This window comes from Acomys russatus, chromosome X (assembly GCF_903995435.1).
Source record: "Acomys russatus chromosome X, mAcoRus1.1, whole genome shotgun sequence".
Lineage (NCBI taxonomy): Eukaryota > Metazoa > Chordata > Mammalia > Rodentia > Muridae > Acomys > Acomys russatus.
Window position 1 is genome coordinate 24199081 of NC_067169.1, and position 15081 is coordinate 24214161.

Consider the following 15081-nt stretch of genomic DNA (forward strand, 5'->3'; position numbering starts at 1 on the left):
CACTTCTTTCCACTTCTGATGGGTCTCTAACCAAGGGTCAGCTTCTGCTGCTCACAAAGCACTTACTGACTTGGTGCTCTGGGCCCTGTGGCTTTGTCGCTGGATGACATCAAGGGGCAGCTCTGGGCTGGGGAGTGTGCCTAGACTGTGTTGGAAAGCACAGTGTGCATGAGCTCCTGTGTCAGGTCTGTTGGCTAGTGGGATCTAGATCTACCTAACTCCTGGCATTTGGGTTGAGCATCTCAAAGCTCCCTCCTGGTCATGGATTCCTTCTGGCCGCAGTAGAATCACTGGATGGTTGTGATTCCATCCCATTCTCAGGCTGTGTGCTCAGGAGGACAAGAGCCAGGCCAGAACCACATGTTGGGGACCTTGCAAAATACTAAGAACACCAAATGTGTGCTCATTGTAGGGGCAAGTTTCTCTTCCAAACATGACAGTGAAGCTCTTATAGAGAAAAATATCTTTATAGATTCAACAATCATGGTAGGCTTTTAAAGACACGTATCTTGGGCTGTTGTCGTGATTACCATTGAATGCATTGGATAGAGTGGGACTGCTCTTCACACCTCATATTATAGGAAAACTTAATTCCAGTGCCCTTTTGGTGAAGTAGACTTTGACAACTTGCATCTATCCATTCAGCCCACTGAGTGCATCTGAGATGAAGATCTTTTTTTTTTTTAAAGCTAGTCAGTATTTAAGACAGTTTCACTTAACTGGGTTTTTATGACTGCACATCGTGACCTGTGCTGTCCTGACTTGAAAGTCATCTGAGCCCCCACGCCCCAGGTTGCCATGGAGCTACAGCTCTGTTTTGTTTTTCTCAACTTGATGCAAGTAGGCTGCAGGGGAGCTCCTTCTCCCTCTGTGTCTGAGGGCCCAGGGATTCCAGGCCACAGGTAGACCACTTTGTCTTATTCTTAGAAATCTCTCTCTCTCTCTCTCTCTCTCTCTCTCTCTCTCTCTCTCTCTCTCTCTCTCTCTCTCTCTCTGGCAGAGCTGCAGGACAGGCCTCTCTGAAGCATCTGCCACAGAGAACAGGTCTGGGGTGCTGGTGCTCTCTGGACAGAGAGCTTCTGTGTGGGCTTAGGAGTGGTGTGCAGAGGGTCTGGAGAATGGACAAAGATAATGACTGCAGAGCTTCCAGCATTAGGCTGTCTTACTCACCCAGTGGCTATTTCATATGGATTTGGAGGCCCTTGCCTTTCCTGTAAATGTGCCACACAGTGGATCTGGTTGACTGCTTTTGGTTCCTGCCTCAGGATATGGAGCTTAGTAGGTCTCCATTCCTGTGGAGGTGGCTGCCTTTCTATCTTACTGGGAGGAAGACCTTTGTCAGCTCTTTGGTCCAGCTTCTGCTCTGACTCCTTTTGTATGGAGGAAACAGTTGTTTCCACATTAGGCCAAGTGGACTCCTTATCCTTTTACTACATATATTTTTTTGCAACTTGGATTTCCAGTTTCTTTACAAAATAGTCTTAGGTAGTAGCAAAAAGAAACAAAGAAGAGATTTGTATAGCTGAGCCCTAAGCCAAACTGAGGCCACCAGCAAAGCTGAGCAGCAAGACCTCTCCAGGCTCCTCTGCCCATCAAACCACAGTCCCAAGCACCCCACCCCTTTGGTGCTCACTCCTGCCCATGTGCCACTGGGTGTGCAGCTAGGGCAGGATGCCCTCAAGTTTAGGAATCTAGCGATGCCTCTTGCCTCAGGGAAATATTTCTTTGATGGGGAGTTTATGAGATTTCTTTTCCTTGTTTATGCTTTATTTATGGTAATGAAGGATGAATGACTTTAACAGCCGTGTCCAGGGAGACCTGAGGCCACGCTGAAGCAGAGGGCGGGGACAGAGCGAGATCAGTGGGATGCAAGTGTTTCTTTGGTGGGTGCAAGTCTCTGAGCACTTAACCAGGCATGGCTATTTCTTAGGTGTGCGAGAGGCTGTGGCTTTTGTGCCAAAACTGTGTTGGTGTTAGGGGTGGTGTGGAAATTGTTAATGTTGTAAAAAGCAACAATAAATTGTTTTCAGGTTTCCAAAATAAATAAATACTTGACTTAAGCAACTCATGGAAGGAAAGCTTTGTTCTGGCTCTCGATTTGAAGGAATACTCCATCATAGCTGAGAAATCACTGGAGCATTAACTTGAGGTTGCTTTTGACAAGAATCAACAGTTTTGAAAATATATAACTGGATACTGGCCCATACTTAACTTTCTGTTTCTGATGAGGCCTTGGAACACACCCCATTAAATGAGGATACCTACATTTTGAGACAGTCTTTATTCCACTTCATATAATTTGGAAAATCTTGTATTGACAATGAAGCTAGCAGCGTTGTTCCTTTTCTTTATTCTAGACTCTGTCTACTCCTCCTCCAAAATTATTGGTCCCAAATCCACCTCTTTTCTATTTAAAATCCTGATGTATCACAATATTAAATAACTTTTACTTTCTTTCTGTCTGTCTCTCCCTCCCTCCCCCCACCTCTCTCTCTCTGTTCATGAAGTTTTGGCCTTAGGGTGCTATCTAGTCATTATGCAAATGTATATAGATTGTATGATAAATATAGAAATCCCAGGCAATATGCAAAAAATAAATAAAATAAAATAAAGTTATAGTTAAAGAGAAAATGAGGGAAGGGGACCAGATAAATGTGACAGGGACATGTGCAAGACTATGAGCGAAAATGTGCTCACCTGCTCAGAATTGAAAGTAAAAGACGTGAGTATCACTGACAGAAAGCAAATGTTAGTGTTCTGAGCAGGTTGCAAAAGGCACAGTCCCCAATACAGAAATGCACAAAGGATGTGAGGATGTCTTAAAAAAAATGAGAGTTGCCTATCAACACAGGAAGAGAAAATCACCAGCCTATGAGAACAAAATAATAAGAAAAGCTACAGACTTTATCTGAACAGACACACAGTTCTCATCAAGGGGATGAGATGTGCCCCAGAGGCGTTAATTCTCCTTTGATATCTGCTCATACTTTTTATTCTCCCATCATGCACCAAACTCCGGAGTCCCCCTCGTCCCTGAGTGGTCCATCCTCTCATATTCCATGGGATGGGCTCACTTTTCTCTTCCTAATGTCTTTTAATAGTATGTAACATTTGCAATTTTATCAGGAGAATCATGTCCAAAGAGCAGCCCCTTTTAAAGGGTTCACTCCCCATTTTCTAGATCAGCCCAACTTTCCCACACCATCCATGACTGTACTTTCCCATAGATGGACACCGACTGTAATTAGACTGTGTGAATGGCAGCTCTGACTAATTGCTGCCAGGAAATGGTGGTGATAGTCAGAAAGAGGAGGCCTCTGGCATGGAGTGTGGTTTCCCTAGGTTAAATATAGAGTGCTGCAATAGAATTTACTGGTATGGGTAAATGCACTGCTGAACAGACTTTAGGGATATGTAATCAAGGTAGTATTTGTAACATCCAGGTGAAGCTATTAGAATGGCTATAATCACAACAGAAAAGATGAATAAATCCATGTGGGTCTGCTTGCACTTTTTAGAGGAAAACCACAGGCAAAAACCTTGCAAAAAATCCCCCAACAGAATAAAAGAGTTAAATACTGATGACAGAACCGAGATGACCAGTCACAGAGAGAAGAAAGTGTCAAAAAAAAAAAAAAAAAACAACAACAACAACAAAAAAAAAAAAAACAAAAAACCTACCAACTTCATTAGAATCAGCACATAGCTTCCATCAAGGGTGTAGTTGGGGCTCCTAAAGTCAGAATCCTTGGAGAGCTCACTTTAAGAACATTTATAAGATTCTGCAGGGGTCTTTCCGTTAGGAGCTCACTCACTGTTCTCGGATTGCTACTGTCCAGCATACCCATAGCATGGATAGGCTCTTTCCTTATGTGGCTAGACCCTAGCGGTTTGTAACATCATGTAACTCTTTTGTGTTTGGCCTGAGGACAATACAGGAGCAAGGTCAGGTCTGCTCAACAAGGCAAACTCCATTTTTACATTATACCAAGTTCCCTTGAAAGTGTTTTAGGAGTTGGCTCCCTTGCTCTCTATTCACTATACCTGAAATCACACTCGGGTCATTAGTTTGGTATAAACATAGCCTTATTAACTGAGTTGTCACATTGCCCCAACTCTATAATGTGTTAGACTTTCTATTCTACCCTTTGTGCACATAGACACAAAGGCACGTAATAGTGCAAAATGTGTGTATTGTATCTCCAAATCTATCCACAATCATACGGATTCTTAAGAGGTTCCAAAATTAATGTTTCTTTAGACAATTGGTGCAATTTTTTAAGCTGGGGGAGCTTGTTAAACTGAAAAACTACTTTATCATAAGAAGGTAAAGTATAAATGTTACTATTATAAAACATAGTTTTTTGAGCATAGTAAGGAAGGATAAGACTAAAACAGTCATAAACCCATCAGGATAAACTGAATACAGAGGCTTCCCGTATGACCTGTAGTGATATGATGGAAGTTTATTGGCTTCAAAGGGCTCCAGGAGCCATAGTTTTCCAGAAAGCTCTGCTTGATCTATCATGCAAGCTCATTTTCTGAGCTTTCTGCATTACATGCATTGGTCTTTCAGTGCCAGGGCACATATCTTCTTTCTGTCATATCCAATATCATAGGCAGCATATACTTCACATTCATAGCTTCATTCAGTGGCCTCTCAAACCTCCTTGCAGGAATGTCAAGTCTGAACCAAATGGCAGTCCTTAGATGCTCCTGCACATGTTGCTCCAAGATTCGATAACGACTATATTCTTGTATCTCTCCTTTCTGTCAGTACCTTCCACACCATGCTAAATTGGCATTTTGGCCGACTGTGGTGAAGCCTGTGTTTGTTAATTTTTAAAAAAACAATCACGTAAATTATTGTCATCTTAGATAAGAGAACCTTAAACTGAGCCTGTTAGGAAATCTGTCTTGCATTCTCTTGAATAATCATTGATCTGTGAGGGCCAGGGTCATGGTGGGTGTTGACCCTCAGACAGGAAAGATGGTTCTGTTTTGCATAGGAAAGCAAGCTGATTTATGCAGGAGGTAATCACCTATGGTTATAACCCTGACTGTTCAGTCAAAAAAAAAAAATCTCCATTAGTATAATATTAGCATGCCCATGAATAGGGTAGTCATCCATTTTATGCTTGGATTTCAGGTCAGCTACACAGAAGTCAGTTTACATACAGTGCCAAACCTTTGATTAAAATTCTGAGAATGAATAGGTAATTGGACCTAGTGAAAATGTTACAACACCATTCCACTAAATGAAGATGGCATGTCAGCTGACTGCTCTCTAAATAACAGTTATGTTTATTTCCATATAGTAGAACTGTCCTGTGATTTTGTCAGAGTGGCTTCTTCTTGTAGTGTATGATACTTACTGTAGAGTTTCAGAACTGGTTGAAGGGCAAACAATAAAGAGCACTGATTGCACAGGGCTAGGTGGGACATATGTATTACTCCGTCCAAGGCTTGTGTGTTTTCAAGGTAGAAAATGTGAAAAGAATATAAGTGATAGAAGAAGGGGAAGGGTGTAGTAGAGCACCGGCTTCTGGACATCATCTATTTCCTGGAATTTGTAGCCTCTCGGGATTCTGGGAATATCACATATACATGATTTGTTGAAGGTGCCACACCAATATTTTCTCATTGAGTAAAGCAAGAATCATAATGTCTCATTTCTCCAATGCCAAAAGTAATCATCTCAGTTATGGTACGTCCATAAAGCATTTTCGATTTTTCTTCAAGATAATAGAATAAGTCCATCAAATACACTGCATTCAAAAAAAAAAAAATACACTGCATTCATAAGTCGTTCCTTCATTACAAATGGACTTTTCACCCAAAGTGGGGGCTCAGGTTTTCTTACTTCTGGTCCTAACTCAAAAGGATATACCTCTGAGTGGGCTTAAGACCTGTGTGAATTACAAAAAATAATTGATGATAGAACCAAGTATATGGGTAACAAGAATACTAGGCTAATGTGTCTCAACTGCTTTGTTCAATTAAAACTAAAATGTCTTAATCAATTTCCTTAAAAAACTGTATCTCTTTCTGTACAACCAAAAGAGGGATCTCATCACTATCACTTCTTGGAATACTAGAAAGCAGAGGCCATATGGCCTTGAGACCTAGGATAGAACCAAACGCAACTGGCAAAATATGTCAAAAATGATTCCTAATAATATTCTGCTATACTCAAAGATTGGTGCACATCCCAATTGTCCTCAAAAATGTTTCAATCCAGCAACTACTGGAAACAATACAGAAACCTGTAAACAAACATGAGGCAGAGATCATAGAACTGAGCAGAAGAGGGAGACCTAAGGATTTAGAGCCAGAAGGGTTCAAGGACAACTATCAAGGACACCACAGAATCAAGAATCCTGTACTCATAATAGCTGAATTGAGACTGAAAGTACAATCAGGGAGACGATCTGATTCTAACTTAGGACCTTTGTATATGTCATAGTTGTGTAGCTTGGTGTTTGGTGAGACTCCTAAGAGATGTAGTGGGATATTTCTAACAATTTTGACTTTATTGGAAGTGTTGTCCTCTTAATGTCCCACCTTACATGAAGGGAAGTACCTTGCCTTACTGAAAGTTGATATCAATGTGTAGTTGATATCTCTAGGGAAAAAGGTCCAGAATGAACTTACGTACAACATGAATCCAGGGCACTCAGCTGGTTTCGGCAGGGGCTGGGCACCAAAGATGACTACTCAGACACAATTTACATTCAATTGATATTATTTGTACCATCAGGTAGAGACTAATATCAGGTAATTGGGACCCAAGCATAAGATGCTTCTTTATGGTCCCAAGGAAATCAGTATTACACCAAGAGATATCCCTGCAAAGAAGGCAATAATTTTGCCTGGGAATATTTTATACTTAAGAGCATCCATCCTCCAAATTGAAGTACTCTGCTCTGGATAAAAAACACCAGATATATGAGAAAATATGGGGAGGCCCCTCACCTAAAAAGATCCCATTAAGGATACAAGATTTCTGTTTACTTTACCCATCTATTATCTTTTAAAAACTAAAGCACTTATTTCTATTCAGAGCATGGTTTGGGATCAGTGGATGACTGAATTTTTTCCTGATCCTAGTATATGATGTACAATGATTTTTTTCAATCACGATTCATCTGTTTCTTGGTGTGTGGGAAGGGAGGTCACTCATACCTTCACATGCAGCACAAGCTCGGGGTTTGGCATTAAAATTCGTTTAAAACACTAGCTGCAGCAAATACTTTGATCCGTGCTCTCTGGTCTGCATTGGCTTCCCCAATTTGTTTACATTGATGTCTAATACATGTTCATCATTAGGTTTCTTGGCTGATGCTTTAACTTCTTCTTTAACTGAGGTCTCATGACACACATAAATCTGAAAACTGGGACTAAGGAAACGACCAGGGTAAAAATATAGCATTCTAAGGGAACATTTCCTCCAGTGCTTGGGGCTACCCATTAGGGAAACACTATTTTTCCAGCTACCACCTGGGAAGCCATAGATATTCAGAAGCTCTGCTTGCAGATGCAGACACTGACTTCCAGACACCATCTCCCTCATGATCTCTCCAATTTGAAAAGGGCATTTCATTGTTTCAATGGGAACACCTGTTCCTCTTTAGGACTGCATGGATCAAGGATATCATTTGGGCCTTAGCCATAACTAGTGTAGTCGTCAAAACCCTCATAGAGATTCCACACACCACAACCTGCTCATATCCTACTCTATGCTCCCACAGAGATCACTTTTGCACATCAGAACACACTAGAAATGTCTGGACATTTCCTCTATTCCCGTACATTAATATGTGTTCAGAGGTTAGAAGCAGCCTTAGTGCATAGTTCCCCCTTCCTGCCCCTGAGAAAGCAGAAGAACTTTCAGCAGTGCCAATGTTTGCAAGTAATCCTGTGTCGTCAATACACGTTACGGCTAAAATGCCTCCAACCTGGTACATGCTTATATTCCTGTGTGTTGTTTTTCCCTTTAACAACCAAACTCACACCTTTGGTTTGGACCTTTGACTTTTTGTTTGCCTTACAAATTTAGTACTATCTGAGCGCATCGTCTTGTCTAGCCGAGTTTAGGATGTGAAGAGCTTTAAAGAGGAAACACAATCAATGGGTACTGAAGATAGGAGATTCAAACACAGCCTCAAAATCAAAGTGATATTTTATTTGAAATGAGAAGATAACTACAGGAGTTATCATGTCAGCATAGAAATTTAGCCATTGAGTCTCCTGCCACAACTTGCGAACACCAATACTCTTATTTCGGGCCCTTGGTCGACCGGTTTGGAAGGAGGATTGGCATTCACGTTATACCGTGCTTTCAATGACCTGATCTCAAAAAGAAGCATAATCACACCGAGCAGTGACAAGGGTGGCTGTCAGGAATCCTAATGGGACCATGAGGGTTCTGTGTTTCTTTATCAGGTCTACTTGTTAACTGGGAAGGTGTGTGGAAAGTCAAGGGTGGTTTTGCCATAGAGATCTACTATGTGGTTCAAGGTCACTGAAATAATGGTGCAGAGGCTGCTGAGAACCAGAAAGAAGATTGAGCACTTGTAGAAACAGTATTGGACTCTTAGGGACTGGGTCTTTGCTACTGCTGATCCTAATGGCTATTGCGTTAAGAATCACAACAAGAGGTTTTATCAGCATTGCCAGAAATATCAGAATCTGGGCACATCGAAATTCAGCTGACATGGTCCAATCTGAGTTAATAGGGGTGTGCACCAGAATTCTGGTCACAGTGTTTGGAGATGTTAAATTCCTGATAGTAATAAGCTTCCAGAGTCCGATGTACACAAGCCGAACTTTCTCATTGTCGAATTCCCAGAGGCGCCAGTATTTGCTGCTTGCAACGATTATTCCACATCCTGAAGATAAGACGCTGAAGAGGAAGCCAGCCAGTCTGAAGATCCACTCCTTCATCCAGGCAAATCTGAAGATGAGATAGAACAAGTATAACATAAAGCTGGGAACACAAAATAAGGGTGGAACGCAGAATGTGTCGTGGTTTACAGAGTACTAAGTATACTCACACCGGTCCCTACTGTCTCAACATTTAATTTAAATGGTTTTATATACATATTAGGCTTCTACCAGCTAGTTAAGTATGTATAAGAAGCCTTGAGATCTGTGATTGTCGCAAGAGTAGATTGTAGGATACTTTGAACAACAATTTCATAGTGAGCTTCAAGTTCTTCCATTGCTGCAGTGTTACTCTTCGTTGGTTATGAATTTGAATACTTGAAATGTATGGACTCAATGAAAGCAGTGATTTATAGGAAAGTTCATAGCACCAATGCCTTCACAAAATAATTGGAGCGATCACACAATAGCAACTTAACAGCACGCCTGAAAGCTCTAGAGAAAAAAGAAGCAAACACACCAAGGAGGAGTAGAGGACATCAATCTCAAGACTGAAAACAATAAATTTGAAACAAATAGAACAATACAAAGAATCGATGAGACCAAAAGCTTGTTCTTTGAGAAAATCAACAAGATAGATAAACTCTCAGCCAAACCAACAGAAAAGCACATGGGGAGTATCCAAATTAATAAAATCAGAGAAGAAAAGGGGAACATAACCACAAACTCAGAGGAAATTTTAAAAAATCACTTCAAACGCCTATATTCCACAATATTGGAAAATCTAAAAGAAGTGGGTGATTTTCTATGAATATTTCATTTATACCAAAGTTAATGAAGATCAGGCAAGCATATTAAAGCATCCTGTCACCCCTAAGGAAACAGAAGCAATCCTCAAAAGCTGCCCAACGGAAAAAAGCATGTGGCCAGATGGTTTTAGCAAGAATTCTACCAGGCATTCAAAGAAGAACTGATACCAACACTCCTCAAAATATTCCACAAAGTAGAAACAGAAAGAACATTACCAAACTCATTCTCAGAAGCAACAGTCACCCTGATACATAAAGAACAGAAAGACTCAACAAAGAAAGAGAATGTAACTCATGAACATTGATGCAAAAATACTTAATAAAGTATTTTCAATCCAAATACATGATCCTCTGTTACCAAGTAGGCTTTATCCCAGGGATGCAGGGATCATTCAACATATGAAAATCCATCAATGTAATAAACCATATGAGCAAAAACCCCACATGATCATTTCTTTAGTTGCTTAAAAACCCTTTGCCAAAATACAATACTACATCATGATGAAAGTCTTGGAGAGATTAGGGATACAAGGCCCATACCTAAACATACTAAAATACAAACAAACACACACACACACACACACACACACACACACACACACACACACACACACACAAAGGCAATATCAAAATAAAGGGAGAGAAACTGAAATTAGTCCCACTAAAATCAGGGACAAGAAATGCCTGCCCACTCTTGCCCCATCTCTTCAATACAGTACTTGAAGTTTTAGCTAGAACAATATGACAACTAAAGTAGATCAAGGGGATATAAATTGGAGAGAAAACCTCAAAATGTCACTATTCACAAATGATATAATAGTATAAATAAGCGACTACCAAGATAACTCTAGAGAACACTTGCAGCTGATAAACACATTCAGCAAAGTGGCTGGATACAAGATTACTTAAAAATGAGTAGCCCTCCTGTACTCAGATAACAAAGGAGCTGAGAAAGAAATTCAGGAAAGTACACCCTTCACAATAGCCAAAAAAAAAAAAATGTAAAGTATCTTGATATAAATCTAACCAAGCAAGCAAAAGTCCTGTATGACAAGAACTACAAGTCTCTGAAGAAAAAACTGGAGAAGATATCAGAAGATGGCATAATCACTCATGCTTGCGCATAGGTAGAATTACATACTAAAAATGACAACCTTTCCAAAAGCAATCTACAGATTCTATCACCATCAATAATAACAATAACATTCTTTACAGACCTTGAAAGAACAATTATAAACTTCATATGGAAAAACAGTATAAATCACAATAGCCAGGACAATCTTAGGCAATAAAATAACTTACTAGAGGTATCTCCATCCCTGACTTCAAGACTGATTGATCAATGGAATAAAATTGAAGACCCAAACATGAATCCAAACTTCTACGGCCACCCAGTCTTTGACAAAGGAGCCAAAACCATACAATGGAAACTGGATTCAAGTCTGACTGGATATCTATGTGCAGAAAATGCATATAGATCCATAGTTTTCACCCTGAAGAAAACTCAAGTTCAATTGGATTACAGACTTCAACATAATTCCAGATACACTAAATCTATTAGAAGAGAAAGTGGAAAAGAGTCTTGAACTCCTTTGCACAGGAGACAAGTTCCTGAACAGCTCAGACTCTAAGATCTACAATTAATAAATGGGGCTGCATGAAAATGAAAAGCTAATGTAAGGCAAAAAAAAAAAAAAAACCCACTGTCAATAGAATGAAACAACAATCTACAGATTGGGAAAAGATCTTCACCAATCCTACCCCAGGCATTATTAATGATACTCTGCTACACTTACAGACTGGAGCATACCTGAGATGTCCTCTAAGAGGCTTCACCTAGCAGTGCTTCAAAACAGATGTTGAGACTCACAGCCAAATTTTGGGTATTGTTTAAGTATTATAGTGAGGAAGTGGGGGTAAGGAAAAGAGGGTCTGGAGGAGACAGGAGCTCCCCAAGGAGACCAACAGAGCCAACTAACCAGAGCCGAGAAGGGCTTTCTGAGATTGAAGCATCACCCAAGGACCATGCATAAACTGAACCTAGGCCACCTACAAAGATGTAGCCAATGAGGAGCTCAGGCTTCATGTGGATCTTCTAGCAAGGGGCATGGGGACTGTCTCTCCCAGCTTTTTAAATTTATTATAATTTATTCAGATTACATCCGGATTGTTAACCCATGGCATGTTTCTTTCCCATCCCATCCTCCATACCTCTTCTCCCCTATTCCTCTCCCCTAGACCTCTGACAGAAGCAGACCTACCCCCTCCCCCATATGACACAACCTATAAGGTCTTATTTTCATTGTCTGCTTCCCATTTATCTTTGTGCCACCCAGCCTCCCCACCAAGGTGAAGTGATCAAACGGAGAGCACCAGAGTTAATGTCAAACGCAGTCCTGGATCTCCATACAACTGTGCAGAATGAGCTGTCCATTTGCTAGGTCTAAAGAAGGGGTATAGGTTTACTGCATGCATTGTCCTTTTTGGTGCATCATTGTGTGCAGGCCCCCGTGGGTCCGGATCTTCAGCCATAATTGTCTTCTTGTGGCGCTCCTCAACCCTATGGGTCCTTCCATTTCCCCCATTTCCATACCACTCTCAGTGCTCCACCCAGAGTCCAGCAGCAAGTCCCAGCACCTGTCCTGATCCCCACTGAACGGAAGGTCTCAGAGGACATCTATGTAGGGCTAATATCCACTTATAAGTGAGTATATACCATGTGTGTCTTTTGGGGTCTGGGTTATTTCACTTAAGATGAGCATTGGTAGTTCCATCCATTTGCTTACAAATTTCAGGATTTCCTTGTTTTTAATAGCTTAGTAGTGTTCCTTTATGTAAGTGTACCACAGTTTCTTTATCCATTCTCTGTTAGCTTTTTGATGACTTTCCCCTGGTGAGACTGCCTTGCCAGGCCGCAGGGAAAGAAGACATACTCAGTATTAATGCAACTTGATGAGCTATAGTGAATTAGAAGTGGGGCTCCAATTTTTAAGAGGTAAAGAAAATGGAAGGGACTTGAGGGTGATGAGGGATTCAATTATGACCAGGATGTGAAGTAAATAACCTTATTAATGAGAGAGAGAGAGAGACAGACAGACAGAGACAGAGACAGAGACAGAGACAGAGACAGTGACAGAGACAGAGAGTGTGTCAGAGGGAGAGGGAGATGGAGAGGGAGAAAGTTTGTAGTATCATTGGTGATGATGCTTGCTGGGTCTTTCCTTACAAAACTGCACAATTATGTATAGTTTTAGTAAGTCATGAAGATGAATGCTCACATTCTTGTAGTGGATTATTGTATGATCTTTCCATAGTATTTTGAAATGTATATAATCCTTTAGAAGGAAGAAGCAAAACCAAAATATTGTATGCCATTTATGTCAAATAAATACATACCTGACTTCTTTAAATATCTGCAAATATATGAATATAAACAATCAACAAAAATGAAAGTTCAGTATACCAAGGATAATGGAGAAAATACCGTCATAATTACTTTCATATTTCCTAAAGAGTGATCATTTCTTTAGAAAGATATAGTAATGTTTCAAAAATAAAAGTACCATTACCACAAAGTTAAATTTCTTTTTGTAATCAAATAGGGTTAAAACTTGGGCATACAGTGATGGCTGCCTACTCCATGTGAGGTGCAATGTTCAGAGGCCATGACCACAGAAATATAATATATGTGTGTAAAATGATGAGTAATCATGACTATGTGAATTTTGCATATGCTATTTATTCAATATTTCACATTGCAAAAATTGACTTCATTTGGGTGCAACAGATAAAGTGTGCTGAAGTATTTGGGTAAACCAATATTATGTTAGACACCATACTCACATTTCACACTAATATTATAAAGCAACATATTTGGATCTGCTGTAATTGCAAATGTTTGAATGGAGCAACAACAAAAGGGAGAAAAATGTGGTGGGATGTCTTTATAAGCCACATAGCAGAAAAGATGAAGGTGATTATCATCAGTCACCTAAGCTTGTGGATAATACCATTGCCATTAGATGCACGGAAAGCTGAGGCGCCTCCAAAAGGGATCTCCTTGTTTGCAGCCATTACTACCGACTACCCAATGTTCCAGAGTCTTCTGTGGAATGTGCGTCTTAAAGGGGTGAATTTACTAGATTTTGCCTGAGAGATTATGTCAAGATGGCTATGCAGTTGATGGTGGATTGGATATCAATGATCTCATTCTTGCCAAGGCAGGTCTGAGGCAGTGGACTGAAGGGCCAGTATGATTTGAGGCAAAAATTAAAGAAGGTTGCAGAATGGTTTCATGCCAGACAAATGAGCTATCCTGACAGGATGTGGTGCTGCACTTTCCTGCAACTTATTGGTAGATACAACCTTTCTGTACAGAACCAAGTAGAAAGACTCCATGTGTCATATTTCAAGTTTTACCTTTTATTGTTTGAGGTGGGGCCATCCATTTTGAAGATGCCAATATCACCAATCTTCTTCTAGGTCACTGGAAACGTTGATCAAAGAAGAATTCACACGAAGAGATGAAGCACCTAAGTGGAAGAGGTTCTGTTTGGCACATGCTCCTGCTTAGAAAAAGCCTTGCTGACTCTTGGGCTCCAGAAGCCTTTAAATTCATAGCTCTAGTTCAAACCTACTTCAGGATATTAGTGACACCCACATGTTACCCACACAATTATTAGCCTCATTGTATACATAGGGAAATAACACAGAGTGGCTAATTCAAATGTACGTCAATGAGTAACACAGATGTGTTCAATACAGGCTTAATATTCACAGACAGGGCTTTCTGGCCTTAGGATCTTCAGCAGAATGTACTTAAATGAAAAAGATGTCCAAAAGTAATCTAACCTGTATGTCAGAATCCTTCTTTGACATTCTCTGTCAAAGGATAGTGAAAGTAAGTAATGAAGGTCACATGGAAAACAAAATACTTACCTGTTTATTTCTCTTCTAGGAAGACCAAATGTTACCAACTGCCAACCTTAAGAGAAATGAGATACTGTACACATTCTTATGTTTCCATGACAACTAGGGCTAGGTAACAATTCCTGAGAAATACGAAGGTTCCAATGAGCACACATGCAATGTCAGAGTGAAGTCTTAAAAGTATTTGTTATTAAAGTCATCCATCAAATAACCAATGTAACTTATTGGGACTCTTTGAGATTATTCTTGGTAGTCCACTGGAACATATCTGAAATAAACCTCAATAGACTGTTCACACCAGTGGAGGATTTCTTTTCCTTTATTAAATCCTTTGAAGTACGATCACTCATTCCTTTTTAAACATATAAATTCAACTATTTTACCTTATCTGTGCATGCAATTGTATCTATCTCTTCTGTCTAAGTTGCTCATTCTTGTGATAAAAACAACTAGCGTT

The 15081-nt window shown here is 40.1% G+C and overlaps 1 pseudogene; it reads right to left on the reverse strand.

The window, feature by feature from the left end:
- Positions 1-8234: 8234 nt before the first annotated feature.
- Positions 8235-13769, reverse strand: LOC127184809 (uncharacterized; annotated as a pseudogene).
- Positions 13770-15081: the final 1312 nt, after the last annotated feature.